This window comes from Chelonia mydas, chromosome 15 (assembly GCF_015237465.2).
Source record: "Chelonia mydas isolate rCheMyd1 chromosome 15, rCheMyd1.pri.v2, whole genome shotgun sequence".
In the NCBI taxonomy this organism is placed as follows: domain Eukaryota; kingdom Metazoa; phylum Chordata; order Testudines; family Cheloniidae; genus Chelonia; species Chelonia mydas.
This window is the reverse complement of record NC_057856.1, coordinates 19,369,539-19,388,636: the sequence shown is the minus strand read 5'-3', so window position 1 is coordinate 19,388,636 and position 19,098 is coordinate 19,369,539. Positions and strand designations below refer to the sequence as shown.

Sequence of the window (19,098 nt, the reverse complement as noted above, 5' to 3'; positions counted from 1 at the left end):
CTTCTCAGTCTCATCCTATTGATGATGACAATAATACTTTGCACCAGAGGGTAGCTGTGTTAGTCTGTATCCACAAAAACAACAAGGAGTCCGTGACACCTTAAAGACTAAAGGTTAAAATAAATCTATTAGTCTTTAAGGTGCCACCGGACTCCTTGTTGTTTTAATAATACTTTGCACTTCTATAGGTATTTCCATCTGAGTCAGCACTTCACAAAGGTGGATGATCAGCACCTCTGAAAACTAGGCATTTAAGCCATAACCTGCTAGAATTGGACTCCTTGATATTTAATTCAAATGGTTCTGAACTCCACCTAAACAATGCATACCACAGAGAATAATGTAGGGAGCCTTTCACTGAATGCCAGACTTTCACTTTTCTACATGGCACATGAAACCAACAGATCAGATAGTGGAGTTTTTAGTACTGCTCAGACATCACACATTTTATGATATCCCAGCATGGGAATTCTTAAAAGCCAGTGATCCGAGTTTTACTTACATTTTCAAAGTAAAGCCTCTCGGAGATCTAATGTTTTCTACCTGTGATGTTTTGAATTCAATTTATCAAAGCGATTTCAAAAGAAATTCAGGAAGGCAACAGAAAGGAAAAAAAAAATACATCCCACGCTGGGTACCAGAAGGAACCTATTTAACCATCAGCAGCACAAAACAGCAGAAAATAAATTGGCCCAGCCTTGCAAACAAGTGGAGGAAGCTGAAAATCAAGTTAGTATTGCTCTGGAAGACTGTAATGTTTCCAACTAACCTTATTCAGGCTCTACAGGTGGTGGAATCTCTTCGTAATGATTAAGATGACTTGGAAAATACGAGCCTGCACTCTAGTCTATACTTTCTTGGAGTTTGTCAGCAGTGGACATCCTCTGGGCTGCAGCCCCTGCAACTCATTCAAGGAGGCCACCAACTACTGCTAGAGGTGCCGGTGGCATCAATCTATCTTATATGGCCCCCATTACAGTCATGTCTGAACACCTGTTCCCATTCTCTCTCCCTCTCTGGTCCTCCACTGAAGCAGGTCACTTGCAACTGCTCCTCTAGTCCCCAGAAACAACAAATGCCTCCAAACCCTTGCACCAATTCCTCTGGAGCATCGTGGGACCTGACACTTCCTTTAAAGCCGAGATGGAACAAGGATAGAGTGGGACTACCGTTAGTCTTTGGGCTCATGGAGATCAGGAGGCCCTCTCAGAATGATTAATTTTGGGGTCCCTGGTATGAAAGTCATCATGAGCTCTGCCTGGAAGAAGCTGGCAACACCTGAAGGCTAGGAAGCCAGGCAATCATGGGGTGCAATTACAGGTCATGTGGATATGCCTGAGCTAATTTAATCTAGCTGACTTGTTACCAGAGGCTCATGGACTATAGAACTCCACCTGGAACCAGGCTGCCAGCCTACGCTGAACACCAGGATGCCATGGATTCATTGCTCTGGTACCCAAGATAGCCAGGTTAAAACTAACTTAGGTCTGTCTACACAAGCTGCAATCACACCCTATGACTGCAGTGTAGACGCACCCACAAGTAACACTTACATTCCCATCAGATCTATTTGGGTCTTTTCCAACTCCCTTTAAAATTTTGTCTAAAATAAAAACCCAAGCACACAGCAAACCGTATGACACTGAAACAAAAGCCACAGGAATATTCCTAACCAGGCAAGGCAAAGTTTCATTGTTTTCAAGAGAAGAAGAAATTTTCAGGGTCAAAAAATGCAGAAGAACCATATGACTCATCTCTGACTCTCGCATGACATGGGATGTGAAAGACTAACACAATGAGCATTCTCCCAAGGAAAGTGAAAAAACACGCCAGCACTGTCTCCTATTGCCAGCCAAACACAGAACAGTACTGATTTAAGCTGTTCCCCAGTTCTTTATGGATGTAGCCCAGTTCTTGGTCATACTAGAAACATTTTTAACAGGCATTAACATTGATGTTTACAATAGGATTATATTTCTTGGTTTGCCAGTTACTTTCTAGGACCATAGGACTGGAAAGGACCGTTTGGGTCATCGAGTCTGGTCCTCAGCTATCACAGGCAACCCCACCATATAATCCTGTTCATTGACTTGTCAAGCTCCATCTTAGAATTTATACCCATTTGTCCTTCTGCTAACATTGTCCTTTAGCTTAAAAAGCTCTTTTCCCTCCTTGGTGTTCACCCTTCTGATGTGTTTAGAGAGAGCAATCACATCCCCTCTCCGATTTGGTGTTGCTAAACTGAACAAGCCAAATTCTTTTAATCTCCTCTCATAAATTAGGATCTCTATTCCCCTGATCATCTTAGTAGCCTTTCTACCAAGGACTAACATTGTTTGCTGGTATTAGAGGATTCCATAATGTTAACTTGACGTTAAATATTTCTTTTTTTCTTTGAACCTACTCAGAGAATTAGACTTAAAAAAGAGAGAGAGAGACAGCTAATATTATGCAATTTAGTGCATTATGGTATATCTCTACTTTTGTCATTGGGATTATAACATACTGTGGCAATTATTTAATTGCAGTTGCCCTAAAACTGGTTGATCTTAATAGATTTTTTTCCTCCCTGTGTTGTCAGTCCTGTCTTCAGCATTCCGTATTTAATTAGGTAACTTAGAAAAGGGCCCTCTTGCCTTTCATTTGTTCATATATGAAGCTATTTGTAGTCAGGAAGCTTTTATAATAAAATATATTATGTGATCAGATTAATCATATGAGCTCATTTAAGGTCACGGATCACACTTTTATGATTGTCTCTAATACCCACCATAATTATGGTTTAAAAAATGCCTCTTGAAATATCCTGTGCTATTTACACAGTGCACTCAAGGGGCAAAGATCTTTCCATTTTGGCAAAACAGTTAAACTGGAAAATATCACATTTACCTACAGAAAATTATACTCAACTGAAAGAAGGAAAGAGACACTTCTCTGGATCTAGAGATTCTAGCTAAGATTACAGGGCACAATTCTTGCTGGTGCCTGAAAATGTGATATGATCCCAAAGAAGGACTAGAAAAACAACTTCAATTATCACCTGTATTTTGACTGACAAAGACTACACATGCACCCTTTCTAAGAGTACCTTCTAAGTGGTTGCATAGCTGTATATCTATAAACATGTGGACCACACCATTGTTATTTCCCTCTAAAATATTAGCCATGGAGAATATGCAGAAGCATTTCTCTGCCTCTTTTTATCGGAAGCCAATTTTAGGTGGTTGTCTTCCATTTCGAGTGCCTGCAGCTTTTCACTGTTTTTCTGGCATGGAGAATTTGTGCAGCTTAATTTGACCCATACAATTTAGATCAGATGAGATGGGCAGATTCAGTATTTTGAAACTCTTAATACATGCCCAGCTCCTATTGTTTCTGTCCTGCACACACCCCAAACAATTCTTGGCAACAGGCTGAGTGTTCTGAACACAAAAGTAAGGGCTTTAACTGCATTTTGTTTTACACCCTCTCACAGAATGATGATTCTAACATGGGGACTGATTCAAGGGTTACAGCTTATGCCCTTAGCAACCCACTGCTGGTAAGAGATGGAATGCTTCTTTATTTACAGAAGCTTAGAATTCATTGCATAGATATTTAGAATTTCCTTAAGCATTTGTTAGAATTCTATTGGATTGGACCTGTTTGCAACCAAACTAATGTACCCTTAGGACCCTTCTCCAGAAAATATTTATTGCTGTGTTGGTCCTTGAGAAAGAATCAGTGATGTAGATAGTGGAATCACAATGTTCATCCAATAAAAGTGGTCACACATTTTCTAACTTCTCCACTGGCTCTTCACCAGGAATTTTATGGGATGTCCTTCATATACTCTTTTAGAGTTAGAGCAGGATCTCATAGTAATTAAAGATTCAGACGTCACAGTATTGAGGAGGAGAAGGACTTCTGTTAACCCTCAGAGGAAGAAGAAGAGGTAAGTATGCTGAAATCGAAATAATTCCCGGAGAAACTTGCACTCAGCAATCGTCATACTGCAAAGCTAAGTTTTACAAGTGGAGAGATAAATCAGGCAAATTAATACTCTGGCTGCTATGGGAGGGAGAAGATAAGGCATAAAATATTAAAAATGACCCATATTCTTTAACTACTAATCTGACCTCCACAAACTCATGTTTTGCACAATTTTACAAAGGGCATGATATCTTTGACCGGAATATGTCTGGGAATGAAACTGATGTTTTTACGAGTGGACTAGAATCCCTTCCATAAAGAAAACCCCATCTCTTTCAGATGCAATGATTTACTTTGGAAGAGGCTGGGTGTGTGTGTGTGTGTGTGTAAAAATCATGAAACCTTCATGAAATGAGTATAGAATAATATTGCACAAAGCAATCACATCAGACACTAAGAAAACATCCAAACCAAGATGGTTCAGCGATTATTAGTAGCTTAGAGGGTAGCTCATATATTACTGTAGTGGTAACTGGTTATAAAGAATACCTCCTTTGATCAGTTCACTTTCTAATGAGCTGCTGAGGTTGTTTTGTTCTGTGGCAGAACATAGCAGGCAGTAAGTAGGAGGTTGAAGTGGTGGTCAGGTGCAACTTGAGAGTCATATTCAAAGACAGACTGCAGTCTGTTAGGAATGTCAGAAGAGATTAAGCAGATCTATCACTTCCAATAGAAATTGGACCCTCCCTTTGCCGGAAGCATGGAAACATCAGGAGAAAGCCTGTAGCCCCTTCCCAACCTTGCAGCTGTAGGATGCAGGTGGCTCAAATGAACAACCTGATCCTGGGGAACTCTACCACCTACCCCTATTGGATTAAGGTTTCCTAGATCCCCGTTCTACCTTTATGTGGTGAGTCAGTTCTGGGACGCCTTGTCCAATAGTGGGGCCAAACAGTGAGATCTCCAAGTACCTGGCTGACATAAGGCCATACACCTGCTGGGTCCTGCAGCTGTAGTGTTGAGGAGGGGCAGTGGCCCAATCCTTCCTCTGAAGATTTTGGATACCTGGCAGACACCGTGGCACCATGTCCCGTTAAAGAGGGAAGATGGGGAAAATAACCAGTCAGTCACCCCAAGAAGGCAATTAGGGGACCCTTCCAAATGATACCTAAAATGTGAGCAATGGGCGCAATCGGGGCATGGGCATAGAGAGGAAATGATGGGTCTCCCAAGGGTGAGTTTTCAGTTTTCAAAGACTTGCTGTTCTTAGGGAATGAATACAAGCTACCAGCCCTAAAATGCAATGGCAGAGTATAAACAGCTCCCATCATGCGTGGGGCACACAGTCAGCAACTCTTAAAGGCTTTTTTTTTTTCCTTGGTGAGGCCTTTTGGCAATTTGAGAAGAAAAATCTAGCAAGGTAGAGTGGAAGTCTACACACATGTATAAAAATGGGCCCCAATTTGAGATATGCCCTAAATAATTTGGTCTGGAAGTTCCTAATAGCTCCCTCCTCCGAGCTGTACTGATGCCTGGAGACAAATGTCACTTCCTCACTGCAGATGTTCTCTTTCAGTCTCTTTCTCTTTCAGAACTGTTGTTGGTTCTGATAACTCCCAAAGTTTTTCTCTTGCACACTATAAATGCAATTATCTCATATTTATGTGAGTAATTATGCTGGCCATTGTTCCTTGTAATGTATTCTTTGAGAACACATTTTCTGAGCATCATTTTACCTTTGCGATTAGTACAACTTTTTTCCAAATCAACAAAATCCCTGTCATTCATTTCTACACATCTGCTAGTACATCATCTGTTGGTACATATGGCACATTGTATTGTATCTCCTAAAATGCAATAAATGGACACTTAAAAAAAACTCACATAGGGTCTGTGAAATGCCATTAAAGATCAGTCAATCATCCCTAGCTCCCTACTTCCAATCAGATTATTGCTTTAGGTTGTTTCTTCTTGCTTATCCCAAAAGACCCTAGAGAAAATTTTCCCCTAAATTCAAGTCTCAGCAAGGGATAAAGATGTACGTACATTAAGCTTAAACCAGAAAATCAACAGCTGAGCTCCTGCTGAATTTAAGTACTCAGGAAATAGCTGTTCTGTTATAGTCTAATCTTTACTAACCTGCAGCTGAACCAACCATGATGCTGACTAGTCAATCCGTAAGCTTTGTATGCAATACAGAACCACCATTCAATCTGCCACAGTCCTGTACAAATTGGCATCTGCTAAAAAGAGGCCCAGAACTGGATCAGTAGAGAACATGTCAGTGGATTGAGCAGGATATGATGGAGGTGTTGTGAGCCCACAACAAGAGTAGCTGGGCTACTGCAAGGAATACTGGGGATGACTTCCCGGAGCTGCATAAGGAAGACTATGAAAACCTGGCCATGCTATAATTGGCTCTATCAGTCACTGATATTCCTAATGCATCCAAGCATGGCAGTGTCTAAGCATTAACATTATTATTCCCCCATTTTCATAACTGCTAAATTCTCTCTTTAAAGAACAAAACAGGTTTTTTTTTTAAAAACCCACCCACAGAGAATCTTTTTATTTACCACATTTGTGATTTCTGTCTACAGTGTCATTAATTTAAATCGATATCAGCATGTTCCTCATCCATTGAGCAATCCAGCATTGGCTGAACAGACCTTTTAAAAAAGGGTGAAGTGAGCTGTAGCTCCGATGAAGTGAGCTGTAGCTCACGAAGCTTATGCTCAAATAAATTTGTTAGTCTCTAAGGTGCCACAAGTACTCCTGTTCTTTTTGCGGATACAGACTAACACGGCTGCTACTCTGAGATCTTTTAAAGAGATGCTTAATCTGGCAAATCTGCTGATATTGGGCATGTGATGGTCTGAGACTTTGATTTCCAAAAGATAACCAATCTTGAACCTTGGGGTCTTTGGCTCCCTCTAGTGGTTACACCATTAAGACTCTGCTACTGGCTCTAACAATGGAAATGGTCTTTCAGATCAGACAGTAAGGAAGGGGGGCTCATACTTTTAGATCAAGAGGTCTGGTCCCAGGTTCAGTCTGTGCAGATGACCTTGCCCGAGATACTGAGTGAGATCTGAATGCTTCAGAATTTCAGTTTTCTGCATGAAACCCACTTTTCCCCAGTAGAAGTGCTGGCTACAGTGACAACAGCCAAATTTGGTTCAGTCCTGTCATGTGGCTGGATTAAATCCACTTTATACATTGACCTAAAGTAGACTTAAAACCAAATGTGATCATATTTAAACTGCACTTGGGTCAAGGTGGTGATGTTTGACTGTGTATTGGGTTTAGGCTCAGGTTTGGGATTTGAGACCAAATAAGGGTTGGATTTGGGGTTTGGATCTAATGGTGCAAAAAGCTTTTGAGCTCAAATCTCTCTTGAGGGATTTCTCCCATTTTAGGTTCAAATCTCAGGTGAACTGTGGGACTTCACCTTCACAGGAGCCAGAAAACAGTCTCCTCCTGGACACAGCCCCTCTTGGAACCAAAATCAAAGGTCTAGTTCGGATCCAGTTATTTGAATTTAAACTATATTAGAAAGCATTCAGACTCCAGCTTCTGGTTTGGTCTGTTTTGAACATCAATATATTTTTTTTGCACCCAGAAAAAAAAAAGAGAGAAAAGAGTCTTATGCTACAAGTTCGAGTCAGTCAGAGCCAGACACGTGGCTGCTGAATTCTATATCAACAGTTTGATTTACTTAGACTTTCTTGAAAGTGGCCTATAAAAATGGATTTCAAAATATTATTTGGAGAGCTTATCCCTTTTGGTCTTGGCAATAAACTATTTACATCCTTTCAGAAAGAACAGGCAGCTGACATACAATTTAAAGGTTGACAAGGATGACAGGCAGTCAAATAGACAGTGTCAACACATTGGGCTAGGACTATCTAGCACCCCTAATATCATCTCACTGCAATAGCTATTCCAGCTGTCCAGCTCTCAGAGAAAGGGGCAAGGAAGTTTTCCAATAAGTGAGTTTTCAACTCTCTCCTGTAATAATATTAGCTCTTGGCTTAATTATTTTGTTAGAGGTACAATATTTACTCCATATTCAACCCCTGTAAGAAGTCTGAGAGCTGATAAAATGCTTCCTGCCACTTTTTTCTTGATGTTGGCTACAGCTGAAACCAGAGGGAGGAAAAATGAGAGTGGAATATATTGATGCCTCCATTCGAGTCAAGTCATTCTTGAATCAAAAATTCAAAAAACGAAAATAGGCTGTCTAATGAAGTGACCACTAAGGGTCCATTCAAAGGACCCAATGTGGAGTTGTCATAATTTGTTTTGTCTTTCCCACAACAAGCCGTAAATGATCTTTGCATATTGTCTGCATTAAGTCCTGGAGGGTTTTTTATTTCATTTTATTTTAAAGAAAAAAGCTTTTATGCTGCTAAAGATTCATTCAGCGAGAGCCATTTCCAGTGCAGAGCCAAGGGATTTCCTATATGCTCATTAGATCCTGCTTTGTTCCAAAACACTCTTTTACAATGCAAATTTTAGCGTGCTGATGTATTTACAATAATACATCTAAACAAAGGCTATTAAAGTAAAAGCATTCTATAATACAGAAATGCTACAAACTCAGATTAATTACTAATATTTTAGGCTATGAAAACATCTAGAGTCTCAGCTTGAATTCATCCCTTGAACACGGTTACTAGAAGTCACTGTAATTCAATATTTCTAAAGGGTATAAAAATAATGCTGCTGGAAAGTCACTCAGTTGAGTTCCTGGTTGACTTAAGTCCACATTATAAAGCTATCATCCATTAGGCACAACTCCCAGTCAGCTTCTAGGCCTGTAGCATACCCAAGGGTTTATTCATTTGCCTGCATCTTAAACATCTAGTCCAGATGCAGGGTGGGGAGGGAGAGTTTTTATATACTAGGAGCTTCAAAGGAATTAACACGTGAACTCAAAATTCTAACCTCCTCAGGTCTACTACACCAGCTCACTACAAAAGAAGGAAGTTGAAATGAAGTGGGTCAGTAATCGTGGAAGGAGGGATGGAAGAAATGAAACAGAGAGAAGACATGGTAGCACAAGCAGTGTATTAAACGTTGAGGCCAGATCCTCAGCTGCTGTAAACCTGGTGACTTCAACGGAGCTACGCTGATTCACACCAGTTGGGATCTAGCTCTGGAACTCAAGTTTCGTGGCTGCACCATGCAGCCATGTTGATGGTGGACATGCAAGAGCAGAACATGGTCTGCTGCCCTTGCAGAATACAATCTTGTTTTCATTTTAATATTTTAGCAGGAGTCCCCCTGATCGGATCTTCCCAAGGCATGAGTTAAAGGAACACAGATATTCTGTGCATCTTATCACTCAATAGATATGACTAATAGCAAGATCTATTGTGCCATTACAAATGAGCTAGGGACATATGAAGTCCTAATACCTAATGTGCCCAGTATAGATAATAGCAGGCACGAATTGCACAGCCACAAGAGCACTGTGAACCCATCCCCCAGATAACCCTAGAAAAGAACAGAAGGTCTAGTCGTGCCTTACAATGGTGTCCCCTCCTTGCACTTTCACAAACAGAATTCAAACTGGGGGAGGAAGGCAGGAAACCCTCTGAAAATTGACTGCATGGAGTACAGTTAATCAACCATCAGTTTGAGCAGTAAAATAAAAGGCTGAAATAAGTCATCACAGCAAAGAGCAAAGACATAATCCTTCCCGAATTATTTCAGCAAGTGGAACAAGCACATGGTAGAGCGAAAACAACACAAACTCTGCATAGACTTCAGAGTAGCAGCCATGTTTGTATTCGCAAAAAGAAAAGGAGGACTTGTGGCACCTTAGAGACTAACCAATTTATTTGAGCATAAGCTTTCGTGAGCTACAGCTCACTTCATCGGATGCATCCGATGAAGTGAGCTGTAGCTCATGAAAACTTATGCTCAAATAAATTTAGCTCACAAAAGCTTATGCTCAAATAAATTGGTTAGTCTCTAAGGTGCCACAAGTACTCCTTTTCTTTCTGCCTAGACTGGGTGAGTGCCTATGATTTTAATAAGCAACTTGTTCTTCCTCAGCTAATACGTGGTCATTTCAACCACATAGGGGTCCAGACTCCCCAACTGATCCATTAACTTCAGCAGAGTTGTGTCCATTTACATCAGCCGAGGAGACCACCATTAAGGATGCATTCCCCTTTCAGTGCATACATGCAACCCCTCAATACTTCTGGATGTTGACTGCGGGGACGTAGAGACCATACATAGCTGGGGTGAGCTAGCTGGTGAGAAAGAAGTGAAAACAGACCCAAACTTTCAAGCCAACCCTGAATCAAACCTTTGAGGTCTGAAACAATGTGAATAATTTACCCCCTCTCCCATGGCCCCATTCTCCCACACCTATTATTTCTCACATGTACCAGGAGTTCAGAGCTGCAGGTGGAACTGAAAAAGGAGCATGACAAAAGGCCACAAGAATCTGTTTTCAATTATTTCTGTCCTGACCAGAAGTATCTTCCGGCAAGATTTCTAGCCCAGTGACAGCGCATGTCTGGAGTGATTATTGGACAACTTGGATGATGCTCTACAAGACAAAGCCAGAGGCAGCGTGATTTTAGTGAATGAGAAATGCCATAATGCCCTCGACATTCACTGCCCTTAGGATGACTAAAGGCAGAAGGAGACTAAGCAATTGCTTAGGGCCCGAAAGCAGCTCAAGGGGGCCCCATATAATTATTAGTATGTGTTGGGGGGTGGAGCGGGGTCAAAATATTCCTGCTTAGGGCCCCCAATGGGCTAGCACTGGCCTAAATACTGCTATTCAAAGTATTGATAAAGAGCATTATTAATCTGGCTCTGACATGATTGACAGCCAGAGAGAAATCACTTTTTGCATCTAATGTGCTAAAGAGCTAAATGTGCTAAAGCTAAAGAGGAAATTACCGTCTGTTTGATGGATGGGGTGAGGGATGGGGGTAGAGAAGAAAAGCAGGGTAAGGGACAAAAACGACTGTACATTGTTTTGGTGAAGAACTCCCTAAAGCATCTCCAATCTGAAGTCTGTAAACTAGTTTGTCACATTTGTGCAGATCCCAGAATAGTCTATTTTTTACTTTGCTCGCTGATTTGCTGCCTCTCCAGGGAAATTTAAACTGAGCCGGGCTGCTGGACAAGGATCATGTTGTTTCTTATCATCTCACTTCTCCAGTGCAGAGTATCCCCAGCTGCAGAAACTTAGAGTAAGGCCTGATTTAACTCGCAGGCTGGTTTTTTAGTTCTATTGTGAAAAACAAACAAACGAAAAAATTATCGATTGTGACACACAAAAGAGTTTACATTTTGTGGTATTTATTCCCTAGGCTAAATGCATTCCATATTCCATCCAGCATATGAATTTGAAACCAGTTCTCTGGTGAAAATTAGACAATAGCTTTTTGCATATGGCAGTATTTCCCTCTTTCCTCGCCCATGAACCAAAAATACCCTCCCAGCTGAACATTTGTAATTATTCACCTCTACTTATTGGGAGAATAAGCATTGCCTCATGATCCTGCCCTTGAATATCTACCATGTATTCCTTTTACATTTACTGGACCAAATTTATCTCTGGTATAACTCCATTTAACACACACCAAACTGGTTTGAATCTTTCATTTTTAATTCATTATTCCTAGGCTGAGAATTTATAAGACAAATTTCTTCCTGAAATGGATTTTGAAAGCCCTTCTAGTAGAGACGGACCTGAACAAACTTGACATATTGGAAAGTCCCTCAACTTTGAATCTTAATTTTGCAGTTTAGACCCATCTCTACTAGTTATGCCTAAAAAAGGATCATCTACATCTGAAAGGCCTTCACCTTACCATAAAAGAACAAAATAATAAATAGTTACAATATCTCTAGTAGGACTGACTCTCTGGGCTGCCTGTCAGCAAGAAGAACAGGAGTACTTGTGGCACCTTGGAGACTAACAAATTTATCTGAGCAACGAAAGCTTATGCTCAAATAAATTTGTTAGTCTCTAAGGTGCCACAAGTACTCCTTTTCTTTTCGCGAATACAGACTAACACGGCTGCTACTCTGAAACCTGTCAGCAAAAGCGCATCTCTTCCCAGGGGCTAATCTTTGGGTACATGTGGGAGGCCAATTCTCCACACTGCTTTAACTACCAGTCTCCTGTTTTTAGCCACACACAAGGCCTGAAGTTTAAGAAGGGTATTGGGGGAAGGGATTGGGAGTCAGGACTCCTAGGGTATGTCTACACTAAACACTAAGCTCGGGCTCTGACTCAGGTTTGAGCCCAAGCCCTGCTTCTGTCTAGACACAGATCAGTCTGGTCTGGATCAGCAAGCACTCAGGACCCAGATCTTTGGACCCCCTTTGGGTCCAAGCCCTGTCACTTTGTAGTGTGGATGCAGCTCAAGCTGCAGACCCAATCACAAGGTCTGCACAGTGCAGTGCAGACGCATCAACATGGCCGTGAGACTTGGGTTCCGCAACTTTAAACCCAGGTTTGCAATGCAGAATGGACGCTCAAGTGCAGGCTTAGAAACATCGAGTCCATGAGCCAGCGTCCCACAAACCCAGGTTCCCAATGCAGAGTAGACATACCCCTAGAATTTATTCCCAGCTCTTAATTGCTATGTGACATTAAGCAGCCAATTAAACCTCTCTGTGTCTCAATTCACCCATCCATAAAATGGGTATAAGCACCACTTCCCTATCTCACTGAGGTCCTATTTGTAAAGTGCTTTCAGCTCTTCAGAAGAAAGGTGCTATATAGTATGGGCCAATTTCTTTGTCTGTTGGTGTAAATGGGCTGTTCCATTGACTTCAATGGAGTTTCACTCACTAACACCAGCAGCCCTGGATATTCAAAGTACTACTATTCATTAAAAAGACCTACCTGGCAAGCCATACAAATCAAAACCCACAAACAATGCTTTGTGTGGCCTTTATTGTCTTATGACCACAGTAAGCCAGTGTCCATTCTCTAAATCTCAGTCACAATACATCAGTATCAATACAGGATTGAATTCTCCAATTCTGGCGGATGGCAGATGTGACTAGAATAGTATTGTAATTGGAATAAATTGCCTATAGTGTTTACTTCATGAACTATGGCATCTTATGTTCCTGGATAGTTGCTATAGTTTTACTCCAGTAAGTACAGTTCAACCATAGCTTAATAAAAAACTGTATTAGCCTGCTGGTTTTTGTTTTTTTGGAGAATAATGGAAGTCATTAAATGATAATTTATCTCATTAGAATCTGGATTTCAAACCTCCAGTAGATAATGTGCAGAGAGGATGAAGTAATTCTCCCATCACACATCTGCTGGGTTTTATTTCTACTGGATCACAACGGCTCTTCTTTTACAGACCTCGGGTTTGTTTATTTATTTATTTGTTTGTGTGTGCACTTTTTTTTTTAAAGTCTCCTCCGCTGCCAAAGGAACAATCAAAAGGCTTTTTTGGGGCAACGTGGCTGGGTGGGAAGATCTAAAGCCAGTTCACTGTTAAAAAGGGAGTCTTTTCCCGCAAAATGGATGTATAGTAAAAAAAAACAATAACCGGGGCTGCATTCCTTTGCCTATCATCTATACAAGAAAGTGAGAAAATATAGCTCTACATCATTTTTATGAAGGCACTTTTCTGGACTTTCAGTTCATTTAATTTTGCCCTGCAGCATCCTTGCTGTGAGTAACGTAGAATACAATCCGCTTGTCTGTTCCGGTGCTTCTAAATAATCCCTTTCCATCTTCCATTGCACCCGGCCTGTCACATGCAGGGTAATACCTCTACAGAGATTAAATAAGACAGAAGCAATAACCATAGCTCATGCCTTAGGGATTTTTTCACTAGCTCTACCTACAAGATGTCCACTGTATCAAATGCCTGCCTTATAGCCCTTGTGTCAATGTTTACATGTTTTTCTGCTATGGCCACTTGCACTTCCAAAGGAATTACAACCATGTCATCTGCTTTGCCAGGTGATGGTAATTACTATTACCTTTTCCTTTCTCACCTGTCAATGCCACCTATTGCCAACTAACTCTGGTCATCAGCTTTGGCAATGCAACTGAACTATGCTGAGCAATCCCCTTAGTGCATGAAGTTGCACTTTAAAAGATTCAGGCATTCTCTACATTCTCGAAAGCAGGCTCCATGGGACAGATGTCATATTGCTGAGAATCAGAATTACCTGAAAAAGTGTATGTTGTCCAGGGCCTGTTAAAGAATGAATTACCCTTATACAATGTTGTTTGCAGTGTTGTTGTAGCCATGTTGGTCCCAAGATAGGAGAGAGACAGTGGGGGAGGTAATATCTTTTATTGGACCAACATCAGTTGGTGAAAGAGACAAGCTACACAGAGCTCTTTTTCAGGTCTGAGAAAGGTACTTAGAGTGTCCCAGCTAAATACAAGGTGGAACAGATAAGGAGTTAACACATTTTGCAAGTTAACACCTCTGCAGTCCTAGGACACAGGAGGGTTAGTGGGTTACAGGTTGTTGTAATGAGCCATAAATGTAGTGTCTCAATTGAGTCCATGATTTTTGGTGTCTAGCAGAGTTATGAATTCAAGGTCCATATAACGTTATTATTACTATTGTTAGTGACACTGCAGTAGCATCAAGAGGCTTCAGCCAAGATTTGGGCCCCATTGTGCAAGGCACCATACACTCGCGTAATAAGCGATAGTCCCTGCCATGGAGATCTTGTAATCTAAATACACAAAATAGTGGGAGAAAGGAAGCATTATCCCCATTTTGTAGATAGGGAACTGAGGCACAGGCTGACTAAATGATTCACTTAAGGACAAACAGAATGTCTGCGGCAGAGCCTGAATTGAACCCAGATTTCCCAAATTCCAGGCCAGTGCCTGCACAAAATGGATCTCTATTTGGCCTAGAACTGGGCAGAGAATGGCAATTCTGTTTTGTGGAGGATTTTGAGAATTTGAAATTTGTTTTCTAAAAGCTCTCCATGAAACAAAAATAATAAGAAGAATTTGTTTTGAAAAATCAAGGTCGTGTATTGTGTCTACAAAGTATTTTTGGAATTAAGCAACACTAGCGGATTGTCTCAGAAGAAAGGGGTCCATTTGCAGTCAGCAAGGTCTTTTCCACAAGGGATAATTTGCATAACAAGAAACTAAAATCAGCTAACATAATTAGGAAAGCTCCCTAGCTTGGGGTTCAACCCAAGCATTCACCACTTGGCTAGCACCTACCTTGCTGCTTCTCTGGATCCCTAAATATCTATGACACCTTGGTGTGGAGTCTGACCTGCCCAAAGCCATATTCCTTCCATCTGTCTCCTAAGCAGCCATTTTTACAGTGTTTCTCCTGAACACCTGTGCAAGGGGTGGGAATATTGAGCTGAGGTTAACATCATCTTCACCAGGGACCTGTATGCAGCATTCCAAGACAGCAGTGTCTTAATTATAATAATACTAATCTAAAATACCGTAGTAGAGCAAAACCCTGATCTTGGCTAATTTTAGCTGCTTCCCAAACGCTGCGGGGATGCTACCTACAGCCAACTGCTTGCTGCAGATAGAACATAACTAAATGTGCTTGAGAACAGCAGTATATTAATGGTTTTATGTTAAATAAACTTGATGTTTCGGCAGTAAGCAATTGCAACCCCTAGGCAGACAACATGGCTACAAATGAGCACAACATACCACAAAATTTACCCCATACCATCTCAGAAGGAAGTTAGTAGTAAATATTCCAGGCGCTCCTTTTTCCCTCAAAATGAAACTGGAACCTTATTTTTAAGCTATTACTTAAAAAATATAAGAACACATTATTCCAAATATAAAACTTGACAAAAGAAATAGTCAATGTCCTTCTGGAGAGATCTATAGGCCCTATAGGTAGCTGGGTGGATACAGAAATGTGCAAGCAGTGAAGCTGCTGACAGTATTATGCCAAGAAATAATCTCAGAGAACATATTAGAGAAAGTCCAGGTAAAGGAACAACCCCACTGTCTCTCCAGACACAAACACAAGGGCATCTCCCAAGCCCTACCGCCACTAGTATGCACCAATCACAGGGACTCAAAGTACTAAAAAATGGCTGTGTTTAGGGCATCCTGGGGACCATTTTTATAGTCTCATGCTGACTCCATATCTAATTTGCTCACTTTACAAGTAAAAGGGTGGTTTTCCAACTGTCAGCACCCTGCACTCAACTTGGGACTTGAGAGTTAACCTTGGTTCTTTCTGTCTGGTGCATCATTGCCATTAATAAGGGTTCTGCAGGCCAAATTTGTAGAGTCATATAGATTTTAAGGTCTATTATGATAATCTAGTCTGACTTCCTGCGTAGGATTTCACCTAGTGATTCCTGCATCCACCCCTTAACTTCTGATTGTCCTAGAGCATACCTATTAGAAAGACACCCTGTCTTGACTTAAAGGTTTCAAGTGAGGAAAAATCCACCACACCCCTGGGCAAGTTGTTGTCAAGGATAATTACCTTTAAATTTGAACCTTTTTTCAATCTAGCTTCAAGTTCCATCCATGAGATCCTGTTACACCTTTGTCTGCTAGATTGAAGAGCCCTCTGCTATCAGAAATTCTCATCGTGTAGGCTCTTGTGGATTGTTATCAAGTAACTTCTTGCACTTGATTGCAAGAAGTAACTTGATCACACCTCTTCAACACCAATGAGTTATGAGGGTAGAACTGGGACCTGAAATTGAAATTTGGGCCCCAAATCCAGGAAAGCACTTAAATGCATGCTTAACTTTAAACATTTGTGTAATTCCACTGACTTCAATGGGACCACTCACATGATTAAAGTTAAGTACACGCTTAAGTGCTTTGTTGGATTTGACGTTTAGTTAACAATTTGGCTGCTGATGCCCGAGCCAGGTTGGAATCCAGCTCACTCTCACTTACAGTGGCTCTGCAGTACTACCAGGAGTAAAGTAGTAGTACAAATATCTTATTCTAATTCAAATGAGCAAGTATGCTTCTGAATACACGCAAGCATACGTGTTGAGGAACCTGATATCTTTCTTACCTATATTTTTTTAATAGCACAACTTATTCTATTAGTAGTCATTGCCTCAGGTTGTATATACAATGTGGGCACGTTTTCCTATGACTGATAACTTTGCTGCCTCTCTGTGATGCCCATGAATAGCCACTGAAATCTTTACAGTTACTGTAGTCTGGAATGTAACGTTTTAAACCAATATAATATGCAATAAATCAATGTAATGCCCAATTCATTAAGTGGCACAGCACAAAGCAGCCCCCTTGGTAATGGCGGGCCAAAAACCACCTGTTAGTTGTGTGGGAGGATAAGTTCCATTTCCAGCAATTATTGGCCTAGATATCTGATAGAGCTGCTGAAATCTCAGGGGCTTTCCAGACACCAGCAGTGTCTTGAATCCCTCCACTCCCATTTCTCCCTAGTTATTGGACAGCCTAGCAACAGCTACCATATTTGTTGCACTGTGGAATTCAGAAGAGAATATTTAGGCCGTCTCACACTGGATTTAACCCAATAAGGTGCCCCACTATGGATAATAGAAGTCTCCCAAGTAAAACTTTGTACGACATTGAGTTGAACAGCAGGGGAGGTACCGCTAGTATCAGCAGTGCTCCCTGAGGGTCAGACCTGGAATGGTCTGGTGGCTTGATTTGGATAAGCACCTGAAGACACAGACTGCCCTTCCAGCTAAGTCACATCATAAATAGTACCAAAGCGGTCTCTTGTGTTATTTCAGCACTTCCATTTCCAGCCATGACTGTTGCCAGGACATGCAGATACGGGACAATGGAAGCCATTTTAAAAATAACTTTCTGGAACACAGACTCAGATTATATGGCTAGATGGGACCATTGTGATTATCTAGTGTGACTTCCAGTACTGACAGCATTTCCTTGAATTAATTCCTATTAGCATTGCAGCAAATCTTTCAGAAAAACATCTAGTCTTGATTTTAAAATGTCCAGTGATGGAAAATACATCCCCGACCCTTGCTCAGTTGTTCCAGTGGTTAATTACCCTCACTGTTAACATCAGAAAGTTGTGTTTTAGCTTCAATCCAAGTTTCAGGAAAACGCTTGTGCTGAATCTCATTTGAACTGAGCTCTTGTGCCCATCCCTCATAGCAAGCTGGCATTTTCCAAACATATAACTCATGTAATAGTCACCTCTCGTGCCTTAAAATCTCATCACACACCATTAATAAATTCTACTAATCCCCAAATAACGCCATACCCTGGAGCCACAGCTAAGCGTTTTATACAGATCAAAGCCTCTCCTTTAGCTAAGGCATTTTTTCCCATCTACTCACCCCCGTCAACTGATGGTAATAGATTTCAGCCAGAAAGGTAAGGACGAAAAGCTGCATATGCGAATAGGAGAGGATATTACAATGGCAGCAATGACTTATGAGGGTTATTTCTCATGTCTGAAAGCCTAATAACTCATGAGTGCCCAGCCATAAGTGAGTTATGGGAGTCTTTTGTGAAAGTAAAATTTTCCATTATGCACCTATTCTGATGCACTGAAACACTTTCTCTCGCCATAAAATGAAGGGGAATATTTCCGAGCAAATCCCAAGAGCCACAAAGGGTAACAGGCTTCCTTGCCTTGGTGGTCAAATGTCCATGCTTCACTTGCCATGTTGAAGGCTCTGAATAGCCATTTACTCTCTCTCTCTCTCTGATGTTTTGTGGAAAACATGCTCTGGAAAACATTGTTTGGGACACAGTTTATGCCTCTGTCTCTCATGCTTTTAATACATTAAAGGGCTCAATTGTGCTTTCGGCTAAGCTGTTATAAAATTGCAATGAAGCCATTGGCTTATAAATTAATCCAGAAATACTCAGAAATAACAGAGCAGAATTTGGCCCCCAAACCAGTTTCTATGTGTTGTAAGCCAGTGTTCCTTTTCTCTCTCCTTTCCTCTCGCTATTCCTTGAACAATGTGAGCCAAAGACTGACCTCAAATTCACCCAGGCAACCACCTTGATTTCAGTGGGGTTGGACAGGAATATCTATGATCAGAACTGGACTCATTAACCAGCAGTGTTTTAGGCTTATTCTCTGCATGCACACATACAGACCTGTTGGTATCTAAATCAATAGTTAGAATACTTTTGACTCTCTCATCAGCTATGTGGTGTGATGTTTCACATCTTTAAAGTTCATCTCAAATAAAATACTG

At 41.0% G+C, this 19,098-nt stretch overlaps 1 protein-coding gene across 5 annotated transcripts in view; it reads right to left on the bottom strand.

Annotated features, from left to right (window-relative positions):
- GALNT9 (polypeptide N-acetylgalactosaminyltransferase 9) overlaps nucleotides 1–19,098 on the bottom strand; it is a 325,496-nt gene that overhangs the window by 31,058 nt on the left and 275,340 nt on the right. The gene's annotated exons all lie outside the window — the stretch shown is intronic.